This window comes from Myiozetetes cayanensis, unplaced genomic scaffold, assembly GCF_022539395.1.
Source record: "Myiozetetes cayanensis isolate MyiCay16 unplaced genomic scaffold, myiCay2020 scf6-25, whole genome shotgun sequence".
Classification (NCBI taxonomy): Eukaryota; Metazoa; Chordata; class Aves; order Passeriformes; family Tyrannidae; genus Myiozetetes; species Myiozetetes cayanensis.
This window is the reverse complement of record NW_026087853.1, coordinates 18,677,053-18,702,453: the sequence shown is the minus strand read 5'-3', so window position 1 is coordinate 18,702,453 and position 25,401 is coordinate 18,677,053. Positions and strand designations below refer to the sequence as shown.

At 41.9% G+C, this 25,401-nt stretch overlaps 1 protein-coding gene across 4 annotated transcripts in view; it reads right to left on the bottom strand.

The window, feature by feature from the left end:
* Positions 1-25,401, bottom strand: part of STON2 (stonin 2) — a 74,785-nt gene that overhangs the window by 26,670 nt on the left and 22,714 nt on the right. The gene's annotated exons all lie outside the window — the stretch shown is intronic.

Below are 25,401 nucleotides of genomic sequence, written 5' to 3'. Positions count from 1 at the left end.
ACCCTAAAGCAATATCTTACATAGTGGCACTGATAGGTGGAGGAAATTTGACAGGAGTTACCTTAGAAGAACAACATTGCTATAGACAAGAATGACTGCTCAGGTCACTAGTGAGAATTCTGTTAAAACACTTCAAGAAGTACTCTGATCACATCCTAGGAAAAGAGATTTTTTTTCTTCATGAGATAATGCTGCAAAACAGTTTCAGTTGTTATGAAGATGGGGGGTGGGTGGAAGTTTTTTGGCCACTGGCTTATTTGGGAATGGAGGACAAAAGTGTCAGAAATAGATGTCAGATGAAAAAGTACTACCAGTAGACTTCTACTAGGTTAACAAGTTTAGAAGAAATATCCAAAGGGATTTAGGAAGGTAATGTAAACTGATCTTTTGGATTGCATTTCCCCAGTTTGCAGGTTTGTACCACTCATCTAGGTCCCATCAAGGTCAAATGGTGGAAACAAAAATGTCAGTCATGTGGACTAGGATATGCACCTATGGAAAGCCTTGAATTTAACATCTCACAGGAAATGGCATTTCTTGTAGGATTTCTTCAGGAACACACATATGAGCACTTAAAGTCATGAAGGAGAATTCTGCCCTCATATTAGCTTAATGAAAACATGTTTCTGCTTGAGACACGGGGAGAGAATGTACTGGGAGTGTGTTTATTTGAACCAGAATTTAATGCTCTAGAAATGCTGACAGCTTGCAAGATTAAACCCTGTATTTACTAACTCAGCAGTATCCTCCCCCTAAACTTCCCCATCATCACTACACCACAACATAAGGGGGCAACCCTAGAAAACAAGGTACCTATTGACATGTGGCAAATCTGTGCTTGAGCTCTCTGAGCTGGATATGAACAAAACTGTTTCTTGGCGTCAAATCTGCTGATGATTTTGGATATGAAAACTGGTTCACCCATAAAGCAAACTGAAATTCAACTCTTTCATTATAGGATCTGAACAGTTGTCTGATGGCAGCAGCCTGACCATGCTGGGGTAAAAACCGTGCCATGGTCCTGTGGGTGAGCCAGCCTCCTTGTAAATAGTTTCATGAGGCATCAGGAAGCAATTACCGAGTCCCAGTAAAACCTAATTATGACCCCTCTCCTCCTTCACCAACTATCACTTAGGAGAAGCCAAAATCATTTTTCTCCTCTCTCCTCTACAGCTAAAATACAAACGAAGGGGATTCTTTTTCCCCTTAAAAACTTTCAGCGCTTTTTAGTCTCTTTGTGCCGAGCCTTTTGTCTTCGGGAAGAGGCTGCTTCGCTGGAAGCCGATGGAAAGTCAACTGTCCGGCAGACAATGGAGCTGTCTGCCGAGCAGGGGCTTCGGAGCGGAGACCGGGATGGCCGAGCCAGAGGCATTCCCGGCCTGTTGCCATAGCAGCGGGGTGAGCGGGAGGGACCGCCGGGCCGCCGGCGGGGCTGCCCCCTCCCTGCATGGGGTCTGCCCACCCCTCATGGAGGCTGCTCTCCCAGCGGGGCCGCCCCGTCCCCCCCGGGTCTGCCCCCTTCCCGGACACCGGCTCTGCGCAGGCATTCCTGCCCAAGGAGCTCCGTGAAAGCCCCTGCCTGCCGGAGCACGGCCCGGGGCTGGGGGCCGGGCTCGGGACGAGCCGTGTGCCCTGGAGCCGGGGAGGGCGGCGGGTGCAGGCTGGTTTTTGGGAAAGGCTCTCCTCCGGAGTACTGGCTTGTACAGACAAGCCTGGGCGCTAATTACAGAATTTCAACCAGAACCAAATAACACGCACCAAACAGGTTAAAAGCGCAGTATGCCTGGAACTGGCAACCTTCTGGGTCCACCAGAAGTAATGAGGAAAACACGGGTTGTCTCTGGTTGTTAATTTCATCAGGAAGCTCTGCCTGATCAAGGATGCTGACTACCGGGTTCGCAATTTTAACATAAGGCAAGAACTAATCCTGCATATTTTACCTCTTTCTCTGACACAGCATGCTACAGTATGAACCATTAGCAAGTCATTCAATGGAAGCGGCAACACTTCCTCAGCACAAAGAATAAATATAGATAGCGTTATCCTCTGTAAACACAGAGTAGCGTTTAACAGGAGGGCAGCTACTGGAATCCTGTGTGCTTTCATTAACTTTTGGCTCTTAGCGTCGAGGCTCTGTATGTACATGTCGCTCTAGAGTGTGCAGATTTTTATAATCCACACCTAAGTCTCACGGTCCAAACTGAAAAAAGTCTGGTTGCTTTTGTGATAGGCGAGACTTTTTTTCTTATTGGTCTTTGAAGGAAAAAAAAAAAAGAAAGAAAAGAAAAAAGATCAATTGTTATCCTCTTATTTCCCTTCTTATTCACTGTAATGCTTGAGTACACAAATTGAGGTAACAATGAGGAAGTAGACAAAGCAATTCCCTTTACCACCAAGAACAGCCTAACATTTGATTCAGTTAGAAGAACAAGGATCCTGCCTGCAGCAGCTGTCCACTCCAACAGTTTGTAAATTGTAAGTACATATATATATATATGTACCTATATAAGTACAAAGTCTGAGTGTTTCTTCATTGCCTTTTTGGCCTGCAAAGCAGATTGAAAATCCCTTGAGAACAGGAGTTCTCATGAGAGTATGTGAACTTCAGGTCAGGACAGAGAGTCTCCTGGATCAGCATTCCTGACAACATTTCAGTGATTCTCTGTTGGTCCCAGTTGGAACCTGTACATGCTGAGGCAGCTGCAAAACAGACAATAAGCTAAGCTCAACTGAACAGCTTCCAGCTTCAGTAAAGCTCTGGAGTTCAGCTTAAATTTGGGAAGGAGAAAGTTCAGGTTGATTCTTTTCATTTGCATTACTTCATTCATCTCCTAGCAAGGGACCACCTGGAAAGGGTGTCTGCCCGTGGATGGCCAAATGCCAAGTAGATTTCACCACTCAGTGAAGATATTCCTTGGCTAGTTAGGCTGTCTGCACTCTCAAGATACAGCAGATAAAAGATACGTAAAGCAGAACTCCTGTATCCTGTGAGCAGTAATTTTGCTGAAGTGGCAAAAGGGAGCCTCTCTTGCTACACTGAGCCAGTAGAAGCCACTTTTAAGGAAACAATTGTGTACACCTCATTTACTGTTGTCTGCAAAGGTGCTTGTTTTATGGTGGTATGTTCAGTGGTATGTTCAGTAGTATGTACTTAAGGATAATATGCATGGATTTCAGTCAGGTAATGAGGGTTAGAGGGAAGGAGGGAAATGTTATGGGAGGGCATCTTTAGAAGGAGTGATTCTGGAAAAGATTTGTATGATTATCACCTCTGGTACAATCTTGAGACTAAAAGAACTGATATAATATTAGGATTTAGTAAGATAGAAACATGAAGCAGGGGGAAAATAATTTCAATGTTGTATGTAGTATGGCCTGGTTCTCAGCAGACCACTATGACCTGATCTTTTGTCCAGAATTCCCACAATTAAGGGACATAGAAAAACTGAGAAGGGTTCAGAAAAGATTCAAACACCTATAAAGGAATAAAAACTCTAGCTTACAGCAAAAGACAAAAGCTCAATCTACTTAATCTGCTCCACAGGAGATTCAGGAACAATCAGTCTGTAAGCACCTACACAGAAAATTACAAAAGTAATAAGTGATATGTGACAGTTGGAAGGCAACATGGAGAAACTGAGATTAAAAATCATGCAGAGCTTCAATATCAAGAGCAACTAACCACTGAACCGATTTACCAAAAACCTTGCTCAGTGAAATCATGGGAGTGTTTTAGGCAGGTTAAATTATTCTAGTTCTCACAGGAACTAAGTCAGGGATGTGCTACAGTTTGTGATATGCAGAAGCTCCAGCTACATGATTGCTTTAAAGCTTTTTGACATTTTAATCTGCATGGGAAAAAAGTACCATAGTAATGGTAATTTAAGTACCTCCATCCCACTTCCCTCTTGTATGATGAATTTCGAAATAGTTGAATGAATTTTAGTGCTGCTCCCTCACAGAAAAACATCAATATGACTAAATTAAGTATGGAGAATTGATGCCAAATTGAGCATTTTGGAACTAGTTGTAAGGAATGGAAAGTTAAAGTTACAAAGAAAGCCAGGACAATATTCAGGAGGCCAAATATAATCTTATTTGTGAGGATATCCTCACACAACCTGAATTCAAAGTGCTCAGACATACTCCATCCTAGACGTAATGATACTGCAGTAGAAAGTGACGTTGAAAATAACAGAGGGAGCAAAAAAATTTTGCATCAAATTATCCTTTTTTGCAGATCACAACTCAGCTGAATTTTGCTTTTTTGCAGTTCAAAACTCCGTTCCCAATGTACACTTTTGTGTAAATCCAGCTGCTTATTCCTGCGTAAACGAGGGCAATGCATTGCTTGTGCTTTCAACAAATACCGAGTCCCCTAACAATGCAGCACTTGACGAATCTGAATTGCTCACTCACCCACTGAAATTCTATACGGAGCAGCTCAGAGCTGTTAACCTCACAGCAAAACCTGTTTCCAAACCTTCCCTATCTCGAACACCTCAGTGGGCAGACACAGATTTCCATAATCCTTTTAGCAATATCTGGAGACAATAAATATATCTCTTTTCGTATGTTTCATTTTATCTTCTTCTACTGCAGAGAAACTTTTATGAACAGGGAAACAGCCGGCTCTTCCTCCGTCTGATCAGAAAAGAAATAACCTCCCACGAAAGTTCACGAACTAAACCGCTCCTCCCCCACATCCTCCTCGGCTTTACAACGCGGTGCGTTCGTACCAATGCAGTAGGCGCTATGAATAAGGCACAGGACATGCCGATTTAGTTGCATACATACAACTTACAATTCCCTTTTTAATCACTAGTTCTCGGAGGACCAAATATCAACAACCTGCCTTATTCTACCAATAGCGCTCACAACATCAAACTCTACCTCTAAACAAAACTTTCCTAAGTCTGTAGTATCGCGTTGGAGGATCCCTAGGACTTCACGGACTGAGACGTTTCTCCCAGTTTCTCCTCTCTGTAGTATCAGCCATCCCTCCGCCTGCCCTGGCGCGCACCGGCCTCGCCGCTGCAGTACCTTGCTTCTAAAAGAAGTTTATGCGCTCCTCCTCCTCCTCCTCCCACCGATACAAAAAACTAAACCCAGACCGCCGAGATGAAGGGATTCTTTCCTCGCTGCACCTACCCGGGGCTCAGGTCCCTTCCGCTCTGTGGTCAGCTGGGCTGGCTTTCCCCCCCGGCCCGTGTCCCTGGCCGTCCGTGGCTACGGGTACTCCGGCAGAAAAGGCGTCCGCGCCGGCGCCCCACTCCCCGGAGCAGCAGCCCCGCTCCCGCGCCTGCCAGCCCGCCCCTCTCGGCTGGCCAGGGCGGGGATATGGGGAAATGTGCAGGTTGTGGGCAGATCTGGCACACCCAGAAAAGTAGGAGGTGGGAGACAGACAGACTGGGAGCAGCCGAACGGGTGCCGAACTTCACGTTAAATCCCGTCGAACAAAACTTCAAAGTTTTGGGGATCCTCCTCCGTGTAAAAGGCGCGCTTTTGGGGAAGAAACTAAACCAAACTCCTAAACATTTCAGCTGATCACCTTGCAGAAATGCAGCAGGTTGCTCCCCGTGTCAGCAGCTGAATCACCCTGTCCAGTTAACTCTTCAGACACCAGCTGTCTTTAGGACTGGGATTTCCTTTTGTCCTCTCAGGTGAACTGTTTTGGATTTACTCCAGGATGGGTAAATACAGAGATAACTTTTAAATGCAAAGTAAGTTTCACATTTTAAAGAATTCAGTCAGTCAGCCAGTCATTTTTAGTCTCCTTGGAACCATTTTCCTATGTTTCTCATAGTCACAGACATAAGTCTCTCTCAAACCAAAGGACTGAAATTAAAGGGGTGGTTTCTGATCGTTGGAAGGATGAGATTCTAGTGCAGTCTTACAGATGGAAAACGAAGGGCATAAGCCCCCAGTTTTTAAACACCAAGTAAGATAATTTTATGACAGCAATAACAGGATATGTCCATTTGTGATAGCAGAGGATTAGACTTGATCCAGGAAGTTCTTGGCAGTTCTTCCCAAAAAAAGCCAAATGAGAGAAGGAGACCTACCAAACAGCCAGGTCCACCAACACAGAGTGTTCCACCTTTCAAATACACCTCTAGGTCTTCCCAATTGTCCTGGTTTAGCCTACATTTTTTCTTTTCTTGCCTCACCTGTGCCCCAAGCAGTTCAGCTGTAAGACTGCAAATCACAGGGACAATCTGTCAGTGCCTCTGAGAAACAGTCAGTACATTTCTGCTCTGTCATGACATTTCTAGGCTTATTTGGGTTTTTCTCATTTTCCCTTAGTGATTACTATGTAGAAACAAAAATATATTTGGGACTTTGGCACACACTGGGGAAAAGATAGATTGTTTGAAGGCAAAGTTATCTGGATAATTGGGAAATCATGCCAGAAAGTATCTGGCTTACAGATGAATTATTGATTTGACATTCAACCATTAAATTGTATCAGTAGAGAAATAAATCTAAGCACACTGAATTAACCACAGAAGGTAAACGGATTTTTGGTTTGAATGGTGGAGTGTGACAGGGTGCACAACTAACAGGGAAGGCCAAGCTACGATTTCTGGGTGTTGGTACAACGGTGATTCAGAATTAAATGATGGGGGAGAGGGATGGCAGCTAGATGATAGAATGAATGACTACATGATCAGGGACTGTAGGGACAACTGTGAGTCTTTCAGGTGGGAAGGGTGCCGAACAGCATGCAGCAAAGCTGGTGCCTGCCAGCCTGCAGAAAAGACATGTCTTCCTCAGTAAAAGGATACATTTGTGTTGGCAGGTAAGAGTTCAGAATCAGTGGTTAGATGCCTTTCCTCAGAAAAAACCCCCAAACAAACACATTAGGAGTGGCCACATGCTGCCCCTGCTTGTGCCAGTCTCTCTGTCTAGGCCTTTGAAAATTTGAGCCTATACTACTCATTTGAAATTGGATAATTAATAGAAAAACAGGAACACTTGTTTTCTAACATCCCCAAGTCTGCCAACCATGAAGCTATCCCTTATGTAACACTGTCACGGCTCACTTCCTCCTACACCTTGTTGTAACAACTTCATGTAGCAGACAGGGCGTTCTCTATCAGTGTAAGTAAAAGCACTTTTTGTTTCACAGAGGCTAAAAATTCCAAGGTTTATAGCAAGTTGAGGCTAAAGCAGAATGAGATGGAGAAATTAGCCCAAGGACAAACTTCTTGAACAAAAACTTTTAAAGGTGTGGGGTTTAAACAAACATGCTGGCTGAGAAACATGAAAACTCAGACCTGTTTATGTAACTTTCCAGGTGAACAATGCTCCTTTTCTCATTATATCTTGATCTCCTCAGCCAAGAGAAGCCTTTATGTAGATAATTTTGTCTGCTGTTCTGCCTGTTGCCGCAATCTTTTTGTGTGAAACAGAAATGTAAGATGAGCAGGGAGATGAAGTCATCTTTCCCTAGACTCGCTCTTTTGTTTCTTGTTCCCAATTAGGGTCCATAATTAATCTGGCCACCACCACAGAGCACTGCATGGGGTGCTGGGATGTCATGGACATACTGAAGCAAGCTTGTTTCTCAGGAAATAGGCTTTTTTCCTCATGAGGTGTTACTCTCTTGACCCCTTGTCTAATATTAAAAAAAAATTTGAAATGTGCACAGTAATTAACTCAAATCGGGGGTAGAATCAGATTTGTGGGAAAAAAAATCTGCTTTCCAAAAAATACATGCTCTACAGTGCTGTTATTATCTCTAAGCAGAAAGATTCTCAGCACCCTCTCAGCAACTCTCAACAGCTGTTGTGAAAAATGCAAAGCATAAACTCACTCCAAAATGCATGTTAGGGTGGTAACTCAGGCTCTGCTTGGCTGTGGGAAACCTAAATTCAACTCTCTTCTTCTTTACACAAGAGCTCCACCTCAGCTTCATGTCTCTAATCCTAGAGAAGGATCCTATCCACCCTTGCTTTTGCAAGTTTGGGTCCAGTCTGTCAAAACCCCATCTTGGACCCTGATGGAAATTCTGTCAATATCCAGTATGGCCACAATACTTTTCTAACAACCCCTACAGGAGAACTAAAAACAGCTGATAAATATTGGGTGTCTAGTTCATCTCTTCTAAGACTGTCCTTCTGATGTTTGACACTTCTCTGGCAGATGTTGTTGCAGGTAGACAACCAGTGGAGCTTTTACTGCTGGGGCCTGTTTGGCAGCCTAATGGATCCTGTTGCAGAACAAATCACTGAAGAGTCCCTAAGCTCTCCAAGCTACCCATGAAAAAGTCTACTTTCCATCACACTTCATAATTCTTTTATTCATATTCACCCTTACAAAATATGAAAGCTGGATGAAAGTCCTGTTTGAACTCTGTTTCCTGAGGCCTTTGAAGCACAGATAACAGATAAGGACTTGCTCTTTAAGAGTATCTTGTCACTGCTGGCCTGCGTTCATCCTGAAGCAGTTGAGAAAGAGAAGGAACCAAGCCCAGCCTGTACAACTCAGCTGAACATCGTTCACAGTCAGCAGCATTTGGCTTGTGTTCATAATTTATCTTGCAACCAGTGACTTCTGAACAGTTGCCATCTCAGGATGCTTTTCTTGGGAGAAAAAGATGGCAAAATTAAAGCTCAGTTGTCCAGAATTGGTTTCTGGAATATCATTCTGGTAGGACAAGGTGGTTGAGGCTGGGATATAATCAAGGTAAAAAAAAAGCCACATAGGGAATGAAAGGTATCAAAATACTTTAGGAGATAGATTATCTGAAAGCCAGATAATCTTGAGCTCTGTAATGCATGGCACAAGCTAGGCACTAGTCAGAGCTAAATACAGCTTCTCATGACTGAAAATGTGAATAGCCAAATCCACTGATACCTGGGAGATCTATGAGACAAGGACTCTGATAGGTTTCTGTTTGTTGCATATTTCCACATGCCTGAAGCAGCATTTTGCTGGTAAGTGTTTAAGGTCTGTGAGAAGGAAAATGTGTAGAGAAGCTCCTAGGTCACAGACCACTGTCGAGCTGGTCCAGTTCTCAGGCTGGGAACTCTCAGAGATGCCTCCTTCATCCCTAAAGTTGTCCTAACCACACCTGCCATTTAAATCCATCAAAACATTGCTGTGGTTAGAAATTGATCCCTTCACACGCATCACATTCCACAAGTGACCAAGCCCTTCTCTGAACTGCAGGCAGGAGCTCTGTCCTCCACAGACAAGACTGGTTGAGAAAAGTCGGACAATGTTATTTTCCTAACATACTGGTTGGATTCCACCTGACAGAAAATGTTTCTCCTGATGCTGTGAAGCAATCTATGCTGTGGGCTGAGGAGATCAGGATCTGTGTGCACAGAGACGGAAGGGGTGGGCAAAAAAGCCAGGAGTGGAACTGTTAAGACCTGTCTGATTGAAGACTCACTCAGTTGGGTTGGTTTGATGCTTGCCCATCCCTTCCAACAAAAAATGCAATTTTTTGCTTGGTGCCCTGCAAGAATCTACAAATAATAGCATGTACACATGCACACACATACACGTATATAGAAATACAGATAATTATATGCATAGACACACAGAAAGAGACCATGCTGGCTCACCTGCAGCTTGCTTCTACTGCCTTTTGACTTTAAGGCATAGAAGAGAGAAAGGCCTCAAACAGTGCCTGGGGCAAGAAATTTTAAATCTTAATTCCTGGCAGTAATGAATGGAAATCGGACCACTATCTCCAGTTCAGTAACACTGAACAGAACAGAGACCTAATCTGAAGAAATTGTAAAACCAGTGCCTAAGTAAATGCATCATCCTCGGGATTTATGAGGAAGAAATACAATTTAAAACTCCAGCCTATCATTCTTCTGGAGCAAAGCAAACTCTGACGCAAGGAAGTTGGAGTATAGTCACGGAATAACATATTTGTGAAATGGCTCCTAAGGCTTTAATGACTATTACAAAAAGCTGTCTGCTTTATTTGATATTATTTACAATAATATTTTACAATTTATCTTCAAGAGGAAGGTGATTTTTAATGAAATACTCCTGTGGAGTCTGCCATGTTACACAGAAGTCACACCTATTATAATTTACTGCTGTTTGAAAGAAGTGGTAAACGTATGGATCACAGTGTTTGGAAGCTGAGAAAAGCCTCAGTCACCTTAATGACAGACATATTGCATAAGTGAGTTTCTTTATACCAATTTAGAGGAAATTTTGTCCTATTACATTTCCTATTAGGTTGCCAGCACAAATAATACAGAATGACTATGATAACTGGGTGTGACCAGCTTTATCTCTATCTGCTGCTCATTTACATGGGATTGGGAGTTACATGGCTAAAAACTCATTTTACTGAATCACTTGAGGAATGTTCCAAGTGACTTATCCCAAGAACAGTAATTACAGCAAGGGACAGCGTGACTCTACCTTGGCCAAAGAGATGAGCTGCAGAGCTACTAATTGCATTAAGAATGTGAGAAGCCAAACAAAGGCTTTTCACATCTGAGGCATTACGGTTGATTTGTCTAGGTCATAGTCTGAGTGGCTGATGGAGACAAATTCTCCAGCCCAGCAACACCAAGTTTAATGAAGACTTGTTCAGTTAGCCTTATTAGCAAGGAATTCTGCAGTGCCTAAGGAAGAGGGGTTGCTCTGCTTTCAATAGGACACAAAGGGTGCTAATTTTTAATCTCTGCTACATTCTTTAAAATTCATAGTCAAATTATAAAGTATGAGAAGCTGAGAGGACAAAAACATGCAGTTGATAAAGGCAGCCTTTGTATTCAAACTTCAGCAGAAGAAAACACAGAGTAGAAAATTATGTTGGAGGATTTTCACTGTTCACACCATCTTACCTCATCACAGGAATTAAAAATTACTTTACCGTTAAAGTTCTTAACAGTCCTGCCATTCATCACAGAGGATGGAGAGGTAGCATGAAACATACTGTGGCCACAGTTCATTGTTTCAGTGATTCTAGCAGTTATTTTTCAACAGAATTTGTATTTTCACCATTTTTATGACTTTTTCACTGTTTTGTACAAGTGTTGACTTGAAATTTACTTTAAAATCAACTGTACTGGCAGATTCAGCATACAACTTGGGAACCATTTCTGTATTTTCACCGTAGTGTTTTCCTCCTTTTAAACATCTTCCCTTTCCATTGTATGTAGTCAACACGGAAACTGACTTTAAATACATTGCAACACCAGCTCCACTTATATGAGAAAATACAGAATGTAGCATTTTCCAAACAGAGCTGTGATATTTTGTGTTGAAGACTTTTAAAACAAAAAAGTAAAGGAATATATAGGGAGTGTAAAGTTCTTGCATTTTTGAGGAAAGAGAGCAATATTTACCTCCTTATGATTACTGAGCAATTAGATTACAAATGGCAAAAGAACTTACTTTACACATTCATTTTGGTTAGATGACAGGCTTGGTATGAGCCTGGCAAATCTGGCTGTACCACGTGGCTCTCTAGCCTGTTGCATGGGGACTATAGATGGTTACACTATTAAGGATAGTGAGTAGCTGCCTTCAAAACTTGTTCATTGACTTGAGTGGCATTTTCCCAATTTACACTAATTTAAGTGGGACTAAAGTCATAGTGTTTGAGTACAGAAAATAAAGATTTATTTTTCTGGGGGGTGGCAGAATGATTTAATGAAACTTGAAAAATGAAAACATCCAGAAAATTTTCATCCATAAAACTGAGTTTTAAAGATAATACACTTTTTTTATGCAATTGTAGAAATCCAGATACAAGAGCCAAAGTTCTAGAGGACCATACAAAAGAGAAAATGGCTAGGGAAAAATTGCAGCTTCAGATTCCTGTGAAGTGTAAAAATTATCATTACTAATGAAAATTAAATGACACTGCAGGGCACTCCAGTGTAGCATTAGCTGTTGTTAGAATTGATATGTATTTTCTCAAAGAGTACCATTACTTCATTACTTTGCAACAGGGCTACTGTAATTATCCAGTTGACAAAGAGAAATTTAAGTTCTGAAGTAGAATATGAAGAAATTCTTCTGCATGCAGAGGTGCCTTCTGCCACGGAAAGGAGAGTGACAGTCCCTTTACCCATTTTACTTTCCATTCCAGATGGCAAGATGCAGCAGGTCACCCACTAGACACAAGCTGAAGCCACCGGCATCACAGTTCTTAAGCATTTAAGTTATTTTAAATTGCAAAGGAATAGAAGTAGAGCAGGACCCAGACAAGGAAAATGTACAGGAAGAGAGAAAGTCCTAAGGTGAAGGAAGGGAAAAGGGGACCTTGTGGGTTAAAGAGCTTTTAGAGCACTGGTAGCCAGGAGGTTCAAAAGCCTCCTTGAAACTTTTCTGTAAAGCAGGGGATGGGTTGGAGCATAGAGATTAAAGCTGTTCACTATTTAACATACGAAGAAATAATTCAAACACAGAAAAAGTATAGCCTAGCCATCCGTCCTTATATTTTCTTCCTTCTTACTTCTTCCCTGTGAAAAGAAATCAACAGGCACATGAGCTGGCTTTCCAGGTGCAGCAGGAGAAGCCTGATGGGACCTGGTCCCATGGTGTTTGACTTGAGAATGATCCAGGAATCAGCTGGTTAATCTCCAGTCCCTTTGCTCACTGAAGAACTCCTCTCCCATCTAAAGAGGAATGTGTTGATTTCTACTGACCTGCTTTTCCTTTTATCTAGTATACAAGGAGCTAGTGGCTCTGGCAAAACCCTTTTCCCTTCACACCTGTTTGCTCCATTAGTTCAGGTTTGGGTTGTTCAGACATGCGAGACAAACTGGTTTCATTCTGTGGATGCAGCTGGACTGTCAATCTCAGCAGAGCACAGCTCACCCTTTAGCCCCAGCAGTCCCCCAGCCTCTGCCAGATCTGGAGCAGCTTGGCAGGGTGACAGAGGGCACAGCTGAAGCCTCAGCCGCAGCTTGACAGCCAGCTCCCCACAGGTACAGGATGGCCTTGCAGGGTGAGGGCTCAGCTATGAGCATGCCAAAGCCCTGCATTATTACAGCTCTAGAAACCAGCTGTGCCCAGCATCCTTTACTGCAAAACTCCTTCAAAACACACACTGCCTTAATGTGAGCACACAGAAGAAACTGCATGGCTCTAACTGAATCACCTAGTGCAAGTAGATCATACTCAAGACACCTTCTCTGCATTACCTTAACTCCACTGCCCTCTCCATAGCCCTCCATTAGCATCCACTGTGCATGAGTGCATCCACACTGATGCACTCATGTGCCTTGCCTCTGACTGCTCTGTTACTGAGAAGCCATCTGGTGTTGATGTCTAAACTACTGGAGCACTGACCTCTCCTAGCTAAGCTGCCTTGACCTTTATGGGAGATCAGTTCATCTGATGCTGTCCATTTCTGGACACATATGTGACTAATCAAGAAATCAACTGCTCTTCATGATGTTTTAACTATGTTCTGACACATAGGCTGGTCCCTGTAATCCTGGGACACAGAAGAGCCAAAAGGAGCTAAAGCTGAGTCGAGTAATTTCAAACTGAGCAGAGATCAAAAGCATACTCTGCAGGGTTTGATCACACCATGGGGAAGCTCTCATAACACTTCTTACATCTAAAGAATTTGCAGTGGCATAGATTTCAGCAGAGATGTATGGTCTTAGCAGAGCCCTGAGAACATACCCATATTGTTAATCCATGTCACTGTGTCTTCACTGCTTTTGTAGCCATGCTAATTTAAACAGAAAACTGCTCATGAGTAACACAGTCTGTATTTACCTTAAGGCCAGATTTACCCTGAAAGCCTGAGGTCTGTCATCAGCAAGGACTGCTCTCTGTGTACAACCATAATAAGTACACAGCTCTGCTGAAATCTCTTCAGCTAAGCAAGTTTTCCAATACAGCCTTTAAAGCAGTGAAGTTTGGTGGCTTTACCAAGAAAAGTATAATCTACTGACTGAGACAAAGATGCAAGATGAAGACTGTGCAGTCCAGTCACAGCATTGCTAAAGAGACATACCAACATTTAGAGAAAGGGAACAGTGTATATGCAACTGCGTCAACAGAGTGAAATGCCTTTGTGTCTCTCCTTTCTTGGAAACGAAGAACTCGAAAGATTTGCAGGGAATCCTGCAGGTCTCCCAGGATACACCATAGTTCACACTAATAATGTGTTGCCGGAGGCAACCAAGGCTGAACAAACAAATCAGTCCGGGGGAGGAGGAGGAGTGGTGGGTTCATGAAAGCAAAGCCTCCAGTAAAGCCCCCCTACTTCTTTTATGTAAACTTTCCCACCCAGATCCTAATTCTGGCTGGCTGGTGAAGGGCCTGCTGCAAAGGCGGTGCAATGAAGCACCCTGGGCCAACCTCGTGTCCCACTTCCTGAGCCAACTGACTGCCCTGGAGGCAGCGCTGTGCAGCACTGAGGCACAGCGGAGTGAGGAAGCCAGCACACTGGCTGGCGTGACAAACACACTGACACCTCCAGTTGTCTACTCTGCCGGACAGACCATACACCTCTGCACGCTGTGCGCTGTCATGTGCTCCCTTTCCATCCCAAGCCTCCTGAAGACTCACGGCTACCACAAAGCACACAAATGCGTGTGTAGCGGAGCCAGAACATAGAAATACTTGTGCTTCCTGTGCTGAACGAATATTTCTGTTGGGCTTCTCAGGAGGAGGTCCAAGTTTTGGTAAAGAGAATCAAGAATATTTTTACTGCTTATGAAAGAACATGAATTTCTTTAGCTTCATTAAAAACTGGCACTCTTTTTACCACACATTTCTAGTAAGAATATGTATATCTCACCACCACACTCACCATTATCCAACCACATAAAAATTGTTTCAGAATAAGAGGATTAATTTTATATTCTAGACTTACTTTTCTACATGTGGATAATGGCCCAATGCTTGGCAGCTGCCTGGCTAGATACCTATTCTTTGTGAAAAGAAAGAGTTGTACAGGTTATTTTAACTACTATCAGGTGTCTGCACTTAATGACAGTATAGCATATATCCCATCTTTTCTGAAGATTCACAGGTCCACCAGATCAGCCTGAGCATAGGTTCAGAGCTACCCTGCTCCCTCTGGCCATGTCAGTGTTGCTGTGGAGAGTCATCCTCTTCATGTCACCAGAAAACAAAGTTTTAAAGATCCATTTTAACATAACCAGAAACCTGTGAAAGTGGCAAGTGCACACATTATCTGCATTTCAGATAACAATCAAAACAGCTACTTGCTGAAATACCCACTTCAACACGTTCATTTTATGTCATGAATTACTCTTTGTTAGTAACCACTGATCTCCTCTTATCCTACACTGCTCACTTTTGGTATGGAGTACTGAAGACACCTAAGTGTTTTCTGTCTATGCTGCTTATACATTAAATTATTCCATTGCTACAAAATCTGCCTTAAGATGTTTCAGGACACAATGCATTTTTTAACTACTATGTTTTTGAAAGCAAGTAAAAAACCCTAGGACCTGAGCCAAAATGTGTCTATTACAGGTACCTACCCTCTCAAATGCTATCCACACTGAGATTTCAACCAGTGAGGAAATTCCTACAGGCAATGGGACCTCACAGTCTCAGTCTACACCAGCAAGTTTATGCCTCTTCTGAGTGCCATTGTGTGTGTTTAAGTTTGAATATATAAAGGTAGCTAAAAGAAAAACCAAAAAGGTAGCCAATGGTACCAGTGTGGCAGATTCCTGGCTGCCCTGAGCGAGGGATGGAGATTGCTTGCTCTGCCTCCAGTGGCAGATTCTTATCTGCCACAGTACTCTGAGTCCTTAGCCCTGTCCTGCCAAGGGTTCTCCTGCAAACAGTGGTTCCCACACCCTTAACAGTGGAAGGATCAGAAAGCCTCTGGCTCCTGTTCTTCTCAATTTTCTTAGTCTTGCTTCTTCCCTGCAGCAGAAACAGGCCTTGGCCCCAACTCCTCTCCTTCTCCCACCCCCCGCTATGAGGAGCCAAGCATGGGATGCTGTGGAGGCAGGTCCTGTATCCTCAGTGTGCTGAAGCTGAAGGCAGTAAGGAAGGGAAAAGAAGTGCAGAAAGAGTGAAAAGGAACTACTGACCACATTCACAGCTCCCTGAACATCAGACACCTCATCCCCATGGAGATCCTCTTCCCACCATTGGATGGCCTCCACTAGCTCCTCTCCTCACCTTCCTCACTTGAGCAGAGCACATGATGTGTGGAAATGTGGTTGTGCCACTGAACTAACATAAGTGTTGAAGATTTACTTTTTCCCTTCACTCCCAGATAGTTTAGGTATCATGCAGACACTAATCAACTTTTAAATCTGACAGAAAAGGACCTTGCCCTAATCTTTGAATTTTCGAAGGAGTTTTAGCTTCATCCCTTGTCTAACATTTAAGCCACTGAAATGAGAGATATTTTTGTTTGTTACAGAGATTACTTATTTTGTCAGTGTCACTGTTTAATTCTGCCCTACAACTAGAACTCTTATTTAAGATAAAAGCCCAATAAAGCCAACACAAGACTAGTCGACCTGGAAAGTTGGGTCTCAGTGGGTCCTACTTTCTCAGAAATAATCTTCAGTGGTAATGTTACGTACTGGAGCAAAGTAAACCACATATATGCATATAAAGAGCAGGGAAGTGGAGCTGTGGTGATAATTAAATATTAGTGCATCTAGACATTGTGCCAAAGCTAATTAATATTTTGCCCCTTCTCTTTAATAATGATGATGCAGAGCACAGTGATAAGGGTGCAGGAGGAAGGCTAGATAACCAAAAGAAGGGTGTGGAAATGGAAATTAACATTAATGAGGTAAGAAAACATTTTGGAGAGGTTACTGTGCTCAGACCAGGAGGTCTGATGCGCTCCCTCCCTAAACTCTGGAAGAACTGACAGATGTAGTTACAGCTTTCATTACAAGGATTTTAAAAGAATTGGTTCAGATGGGAATGGTACCATACCACTGGAGAAGAGCATATATAGTAACTATATTTTTAAGGAGTAAAAATTGCTCTGGAAAATAAAAGGCTGACTGCAATAGTATGCAAGATTTTGGAAGGAACACTTGAAAAGCAGAAGATAATAAAAAGGACGGAAGCTAGCTTTAAAAGAGATAGTTTGTTTCAGCCAAAACTAAGAGGTTTCATTGACAACAAGTTTTCTAGATAAAAAAATAGATGTGTCTATATTAGAAAAAGCATTTAATGTGGTGCTAACTGGAAAAGAGTTAAAATGGAGACTGATACCAATATTAGGACAGAAGTAAAAACCAAGCTAAGACAGCCATTGAATTTTAAGAGATGGATTAGAGGAACTACAATTAAAATTTCTTTATTAACTTTACATGTTTAAGACTATATTTATCTATATTTTTAAATAATTATCATGGAACAGAAATGGATATACTAATATTATTTGCTGAATACACACAATTAGGAGGAACTGGGTATATAAAAAAATTTTGAATGTCATACTGAAAGGAATGATTCATCTTAAGTGCTGTAGTCAGAAATGAGATGAAATAAGCAATACAAAGTTCATAATCAGAGATTTAAAGACAGATACATTTGTTATAAGGAAGGAACTCATTAATTTCTTATGAGAGAAAATGATCTAGCATATAGACATTCAATTTGAATATAGTGAAAGGGTACTTGCCTGATGCACTAGCACAAAAGGAAATAAGATCCTGGGATGTATCAAGGAGAGAATCCCTGAAGAGGTGCCACTAATATCTTGATATCACATTATGGTGAGACCTCAGTCTCTGCATAGTTTGGGTCACCACATACCCAAAAGATTAATTCAAACAGTAACATGAGTTGAGAAAAGCTTTCTAGGGTGAGGAGGAGAATGGAGAACCAGCGTACTAAAGAGCTTGTCTCATTCAGTTCAGTAAATGAAAACAGAGTGAGAGATGATTACACTGTATAAATATATTAAAGGGCTTACACGAGAGAGGGTAAAAAGCTATTTGAAAGATAATATTGGCACAGGAACACATGGATAGGAAATGGTCAGGAATACATAAGTATTCTCATGTACACTGAAATGTCTACGTGAGAAAATACAGCAACTCAATAAATTGTTGACCAAAGTCTGCACATAAATGGCATCATTTCTACAAAGCCTGTAACGTGCATGAGGACACAGAGCTACAGGACATACGTTGATGGGATCTCTAATCTCCTTTTAGGCACTAAACTAAATGGCTAGATTTGGAGAGGAGCACATTCAGTTGCAGGTATTTGAAAATTTTGACACGCTGTAACAGGAATAGTTGGGACACAAGAATCTTGGGAACAGTTTTAGGTGTTAAATCCAGATATGGAATTCTTCACCAAAAGTACTGAGTACTTCTAATAGTTTTAAAAAATGGAGTCCTAAGTGATTAGTTCACATCAGTCTCCATGAGATTTACTGCAGTACCACTACAGTAGTGACAAGGAAATTGGACAGGCATCCATGTCAACAAAACACAGGATCACAATTCTCACTCTTGCTAACCAAGATCAGAACGAAGAAATAGTGTGAAATCTCCTCTTCCTCTCGTGTAATGTGCATAGTCATAATGCAAATACCAACTCATATATGTTCTAAGATTAGGCAGAAGATTTTGGTTGGATCTGTCAAACATAAGGACAATTAAGGCCAAATTGCTTCTGAATGAACATGGTCATTAAGCAAGGTTCATGTCATATCTGTACTCCAGCATTATTTCATTTGATCAAGGCTAGATAAGCTAAAAATCAGAGATGTTGAAGTAAAGACATAAATCAGCAATCTCTCTGCAGTACTATCATTCAACTCTGCTCATTTCTGGCTTGAAAGAACAGAAAATGTTACACTTTCCCCCTAACACTGGACTGAATAAACGAAGAAAGGAGGTAGAATTTCTGATAAAAATCGACATTTATCACAACAAGTTTCTAAGTGGGCACAAGAAAATAAATTATCAACAAAGAAGCTGAAGGTTTTGCTTAAATGATTCTGTACATTGTTCTTCTTTTGACAAACCCATTTTATCCCACACTGTTCTTGAGAAGATGATTTTCTAATCGATTCCCTATAGGCATCCATCATCACTTTTCCCGTTCCTGTGCTGCATAGTCCAGTGATTCCTTGAGCCTTTCTTAGGTTTCAGAGAATATTGCAGTAAGAGAGAAACAAGCAAATCTATGCATTTGGGCATCGTGAAATTCCTCATTCTTACTTGTTCTCTGCTGCTGCCAGCCTTTTCACTCACTGGCTGTTTTACACTGCCAGTTCCATTCAGCCCCTTCGTATTCAGACAGGAAATTCCACACAGAACTGGGATCTCTAATCAAGAGCCCATGCAATAATTTACAGCTCCTGTTAATTGGTGCTACTGCTGAAGCCTTGCTTGCTTCTCTGCCACGTAGAATTGACAGTGGACAAACCAAGTCATTCGTCTTTAACCACAGCAGTCACAGATAGCTGCTGCACTCAAGCATTCCATCTCCAATTAAGCATCTCCACACTGCAGTGTCCTGTCCAGCTGCAAAATCTCCTGCTGAACTCCTCGGACTTATCACATCAGCATGTGGCTTTCTGCACTGCATTAGAGAGCAACTGGAGCCAATGTAAACACCATGGCTGAGGAATCACAGCCTTACAAACACAAACAAAGGGCTTTGTACCACCTAGCCTGCCTCACTGGCCTGAGACAAACTACAAAGCATCTACCCACATCTATTCTCTTGGGATATTGTCTATATAAAGGGAGATCAGCAGGTCAGTCCTGTGACTTCTGTCTGCTTTCCTTTCAGCTGATCTCACTATATAAAACATCAGTGACTAAGTGTGGAAAGAGTGAAATTCACTCTTTGAAATTCACTCTATGAGCTGGAAAAGCTGAGCTCAGTGACATCTCAATTCTACTTTAAGTGTTATTATTAGGAAAGTCCTTTTTACAAATGTCGGTTTGAAGGGATGGAGATAGCTGGACAGGGGCAAACTTTGCTGCAGTTGATGTTAATCAGAAAAAATCTTATGCAGATATTTGCTTAGTATATGCTAGTATTATAGAATCATAGAATGGCTTGAGTTGAAAGCAACCTTAAAAATCATCTCATTTCAACTTCCCTGCCATGGGCGGGTATATTTTCCACTAGACTATGTTGCTTTAAGCCCCATCCAACCTGGCCTTGGACACTTCCAGGGATGGGGCGTCCACAACTTCTCTGGGCAACCTGTTCCAGTGTCCTACCACCTTCTGGGGAAACAATTTGTTCCATATATGTAATCTAAACCTACCCTCTTTCAGTTTGAAGCCATTCTCCCTTGTCCTGTCACTACACGCCCTTGTCAGAAGTCCATCTCCAGCTTTCTTGTTGGCCCTCTTCAGGTACTGAAAAACCCCAGTAAGGTCACAAGAGAGACTTCTATTCTCCAGACTGAAAAACACCAAATCTCTTTGCTTTTTCTAGTAGGAGATATGTTCCACCTCCCTGATCATCTCTGTGGCCCTTCTCTGGACTGACTCCAACAGGTTCATCTCTCCTGTGATGGGAACCCCAGATCTATACACAGCACTCCAGGTGGGGTCTCACTAGAGCAGAGGAGAGGGGCAGAACCACCTCTCTGGACCACACTTCTTTTTATGTAGCCCAGGATACAGTTGGCTTTCTGGTCTGCAAGTGCACATTGCCAGCTCATGTCCAGCATTTCATCTACCATCATCCCCAAGTCCTTTTCCTCAGGGCTGCTCTCAATGCATTCTCTGCATAGCCTGCATTTGTGCTGTATATTTCAAATGGGCTCAGTGCAGAAATGACTGGGTGAGGTTGTTTGGCCTGAGACATGCAGGAGGCCAGACTGGATGATGATAATGATATAACAGTCCTCCCTTCTGACCTCAAAGTCTATGAAGTCAGATGACTGCAGATCAAGCTTATTTTATAATTCTTTCTCTCTACTGAATAGATAGAAGTAAACTTTTGATTATTGTTATACCTGTTCTTTCCTCATTCTAACATCTCCTCCTTCCTCCTGGTAGATTTTCTGTGTCATAAGGAAGGACTGAGACAGTGACTCTGGTCCACTGCTTATACCTGCAGTCTTCAGCAAAGGTAGGGGTGTCAGACTATATGGCAAAGGCCATTTCATTTCAGTTAGGTCCAGCCTGCACAAATGAGCTGCAGGCTTACCCACTGCAAAATGAGGGATGAGGATTGAACACTACTACAGAGATCACTGGGATATTGTAGCCAGGAATCATTGAAGAGGAGGTGATTTCCAGTACACAGGTCCATCGTGGAATCACAGCATTTCTAGTGCTATGAATTATCCAGGCCCAGCTTCTCAGTTCTGTCCTATCAATACACTACTCTTAAAATGGCTAGAAATGCTTGAGAAAAATATGGGACAACAACTAGGAAATAAACCACCTGAATTGCTAGCTGGTATTAGATGTGAAGAACTATAAAAAAGCTGCCTCTGGTGCTGGCCGTTACAGGTTGGAGTTGTGCAAGAGTACATTTCAGGTGCTATTTGCTATTAAATATGGTACTCTGGAGTCCTCTCCTCCTTGAAGCAAGGTTGGATGTTCCCCTCTGCAGTCTCTCCAGCTGGCTTTGGCAGGCTCTCATGTACAAGTTTTTTCATGTGTCTGGAACTGGGACACCAGAACAAGCTGGTTAATAGTTACACAGCATAACTGAGGTGCAGCTCTGGATAGAAGGTGGTAACCATCACCATACACTATTTCTCCTCTTGCTCTGTTAATTACCTTGGAATAACTTCAGAGCTTGTAGCCTGTTTCTGGCATTCAGTGCAACCACATTGCACAGCTATATAGTCTGTTCAAAGCTGCTTGTTTGAAACTCACAGAATACCATTCTTGCAATCATCATATCAGAACTCAGTATCTAGTTGGCTACAGTTACAGAAAAAATGTTTCTGAGAGAACTACTGCAGAAAAGCATTAGAAAATTGTTTGAAAAGTTATTACTTGCTCCCCATTACCATGAAGAAAGAGCTGGAGCTGAGCTTGCCAGAATTGCCATCTCCAAGTTTTAAAATCGAAGCAGTAGAACCACCTTAAGACATGTATTTTACTTTAAAAATAACAACATTTGCAGAACTAATTCCTTGTGCTATTTATTAACTTTCTGGATTTTGAGCAGTTAGGGGTCACACATGTAACGTGCTATCTCCAAACATGCAGATGTTTGCAGAAAACAATAACATAGTGATTTCCTCAGTATCCCAGCGGTCCCAGAGGTTCATGAGAATGCCAAAGAGAAAAACTGGTCAGCAAAATGAATGGCTAACATCAAACATGGTGTAGCTGCAACTTTCCCAAGATACAAATCACAACAGAAACAACAGAACTAGCAAAAACACACCTAAAATTGCTACCAGGAAACTTATGCCTATACACAGACATACACAAACATAGTTTTATTATATAGACTCTATCATATATTCTGTTAAATTTATAATAAACTGTTTATGAGCTATGTAAATATATATATTTATTATATACATATTGACTATATATAATTATTTTTATTTTATATACAAGTCAATATTTATTTTATATAAATAAAATTATTTTGGAGAAGAATGGTGAAATGCAGAAATCCAAATCAAGCTGTGAGGTAGTTCTGCACAACCTCAGAGCAGATCTCAGTGCTTCCAGATCTATAATCACAGTTACAAGAAAGCCTCCCCCTTGCTCCTCTGACTCGTAGATATTTGGCCTTTTTTGAAAGCTGAGACAGGCATCTGCTACAGAAGGAACAAACAGTTGTATTGTATCAGTAACAGAGATGTCCTGTGTTACTTATCTTGCAGAGCACAGTACAAAGGCCAAAAGTTCCTCCTTCCTTTCATGCTCATTGATCCAAGCTGAGCGACATGGTGAGGCAAAAGGGGCCACTTCACCAGCACCAAATACAGCTTCACACACTGTGAAACCCCAGATGTTGCAAAGTGCTTGCTGTTATAACCATGTAAACATGCCTACGTTTAATGGTCTGCTATCACTTGACCCACGTTTATTGGCTAGCTGCTGCAGGCTAGGTAGCCCTTCGTGTGTCAAAAATGAGCATAATATCAAAGGCGTCTTGGTGGCAGAGTTCAAACTAGCATAGGCAATAAAGTGCAGCATCTTCTAGCTGCTCTTTGATAGAAAAGCAAATCCTTTTCTGCTCTGCTCATGCAAAATTTACCTTCACCTCTATGAACTCTGCTGCCTTTGCAGGACATTGTGCTTATCCCAACTCCATAAGTTGAGAGGTTTTCTGCAGTCCCTGCAAGGGTAAACTTTCAGTTTTGGATCATTCAGGACTCTTCCATCTTTCTCAGATATCTTCCTAGGCCATATCTTGCATAAACACATGCACAAAGCTCAAGCCCCTGGGATGGTTTTACAGTCAAATCTTGTGCCAGTTCTGAGGAAGTTAATTCCCAGCCAATTTTACCTGCTTGTAGCCTACCAGTTCTAGACACCAAGATGTGCATTCTCATTGCTGTGAACTATCTCTGCATGTGCCTGCAGTTGGACCTATCTCAGGCTCTCATCTGCTCCCACACAACACCCTGTGACCTGAACTGTCACAGGCAGTTGATGTGTAAGCATTTTGCATGCAGGATAGATTCGAAACAAGTGGTGAAATCATGGAACAGAGTATTTTGGATTGTTTTTTATGCTGTTCAGGCAATAAAATTCACCATGGCTAAAACAGATATTTTAGTCAGCATCTGACTGCTGAGTAGAATTTTTCATGCGTTTTTCATCACTAGATTTTTCTTGCTTGAAACAGTATTAGACCCAAGCTACTTTATAGACCTGATTTTTCACCATCACTAAGTAGATCAAACACTGATTTCTTATTTTCATAGGGTTCTTCAGCAGTGAAATTAGTCTGATCTTTTTTTTCCTCTCCATCAAGCTTGACCTTGGAGTCAACATACTGGCTAGCAGCCAATGTGACTTCATCATCACATAGAGCATCAGGATTCCTCTCTTCTCCTTCATGTTAAAAATACATGCCATTTTACTGCCTTGATGGAGCCTTCAAACTCCACTACAGACTGAGGCAGCCAGTTCTTTGAGAAGAGAAATAAAAATCAAATGCTTGAATCAAGTAGGGTTTGAAGAACTGAACTTCTGGAGAGAGGTGGAGAGGAAGTAGAGAAGAAAGTGATCATTCATTTTTTTGCCCACTTGTGCACTGTGAGGGTGGGATGAGGGTAGAGTGAACAACAGAAAAGCAGCCAGAACTGTACAACAGTTTCATGGCCACTAGGTCCTCAGCTCCCTCACCTCCATGAACCTTCCTGATGCCAGCAGCTACCTCAGGGCTGGACTCCGAGGCATCCCAGGAACAGGACAAACAGATGCACTTCATTCATGCTGCCCTTTTGTACACTCCACACCTGGTGGTAGGAAGACTCAATATATTTCATACTTCAAGTCCGAGTACCACTAAGGTAACTAAGGTAGTGTATCTTACGTTTTAACTAATGACATAGCCTTGCCTATATTACCTACTTTTTTAGTTTTAAAAATTTATAGGTGACTGGAACAAGTTTTTGTACCTTTCTTCCTAATAAATATGTCAATTTGTGACTGACTGAGAAAGAAAGTAAGAAGGTTGCACACAAAGCTTTTACTGAAGTATTACTTTCACTTTTGGCCATACATAGAACATGATTCCATATGCATGCCAGGCATATACAGCAGCACTTTTGCCTTTGACTTTTCTATATGAGGCAAAGCTATATATGGACTGGGAATCCTTCATACCCTTTGCTCTGATGGAGACACCCCAGTGACAACAGCAATCCTTTGGCAAACTACACCAAACAACAGGACAGCAATAGCCAGCACATACTGCAGATGAAAAGTACTGCACTTCACCCTAATAGACATGAGCTCATCAGAACAGAACTGATGCTCATGTTGGTACACCATGCCAGCTTGCCTATTTTACCTTTCTACCAGTGGTTTCCAAACTCAGAGGTACAGACAAGCATATTCTAAAATACAAATGGTCAGACAAATTTCTGATAACTCTTATTTGAAGAAAGAAATGTCTGTACTTACCCAAAGTAATTACTACTTCTCCACAAATCCTTTGTCTTAAGCAGTGAGCCAGTACCTACTATGCTGCTGTTAATAAACCTGCCTTAATGTCCTACTCAGCTTCAATGAACCATTAAATAACACTCCTTGCAGGTGATGTATGTATATGTTTCTTATGGAAGGGACATATGACCTCAGCAAGGCTTAGGAAGTCCGTTCTCCCAAAACATGTCTTATTTCACATATATTGTTACATTCACCACCTGAGAGAAAACACATTAAATATGGCACATGCCTGAGCTATGGTGACATCAAAGAATCAATTTTTATCACCAAACTGGGTAGCTACTAACCTTCCTCAACTTGGGTTGAACAGCTTCCAGCATACTACAGGTGCTTCCTGCTG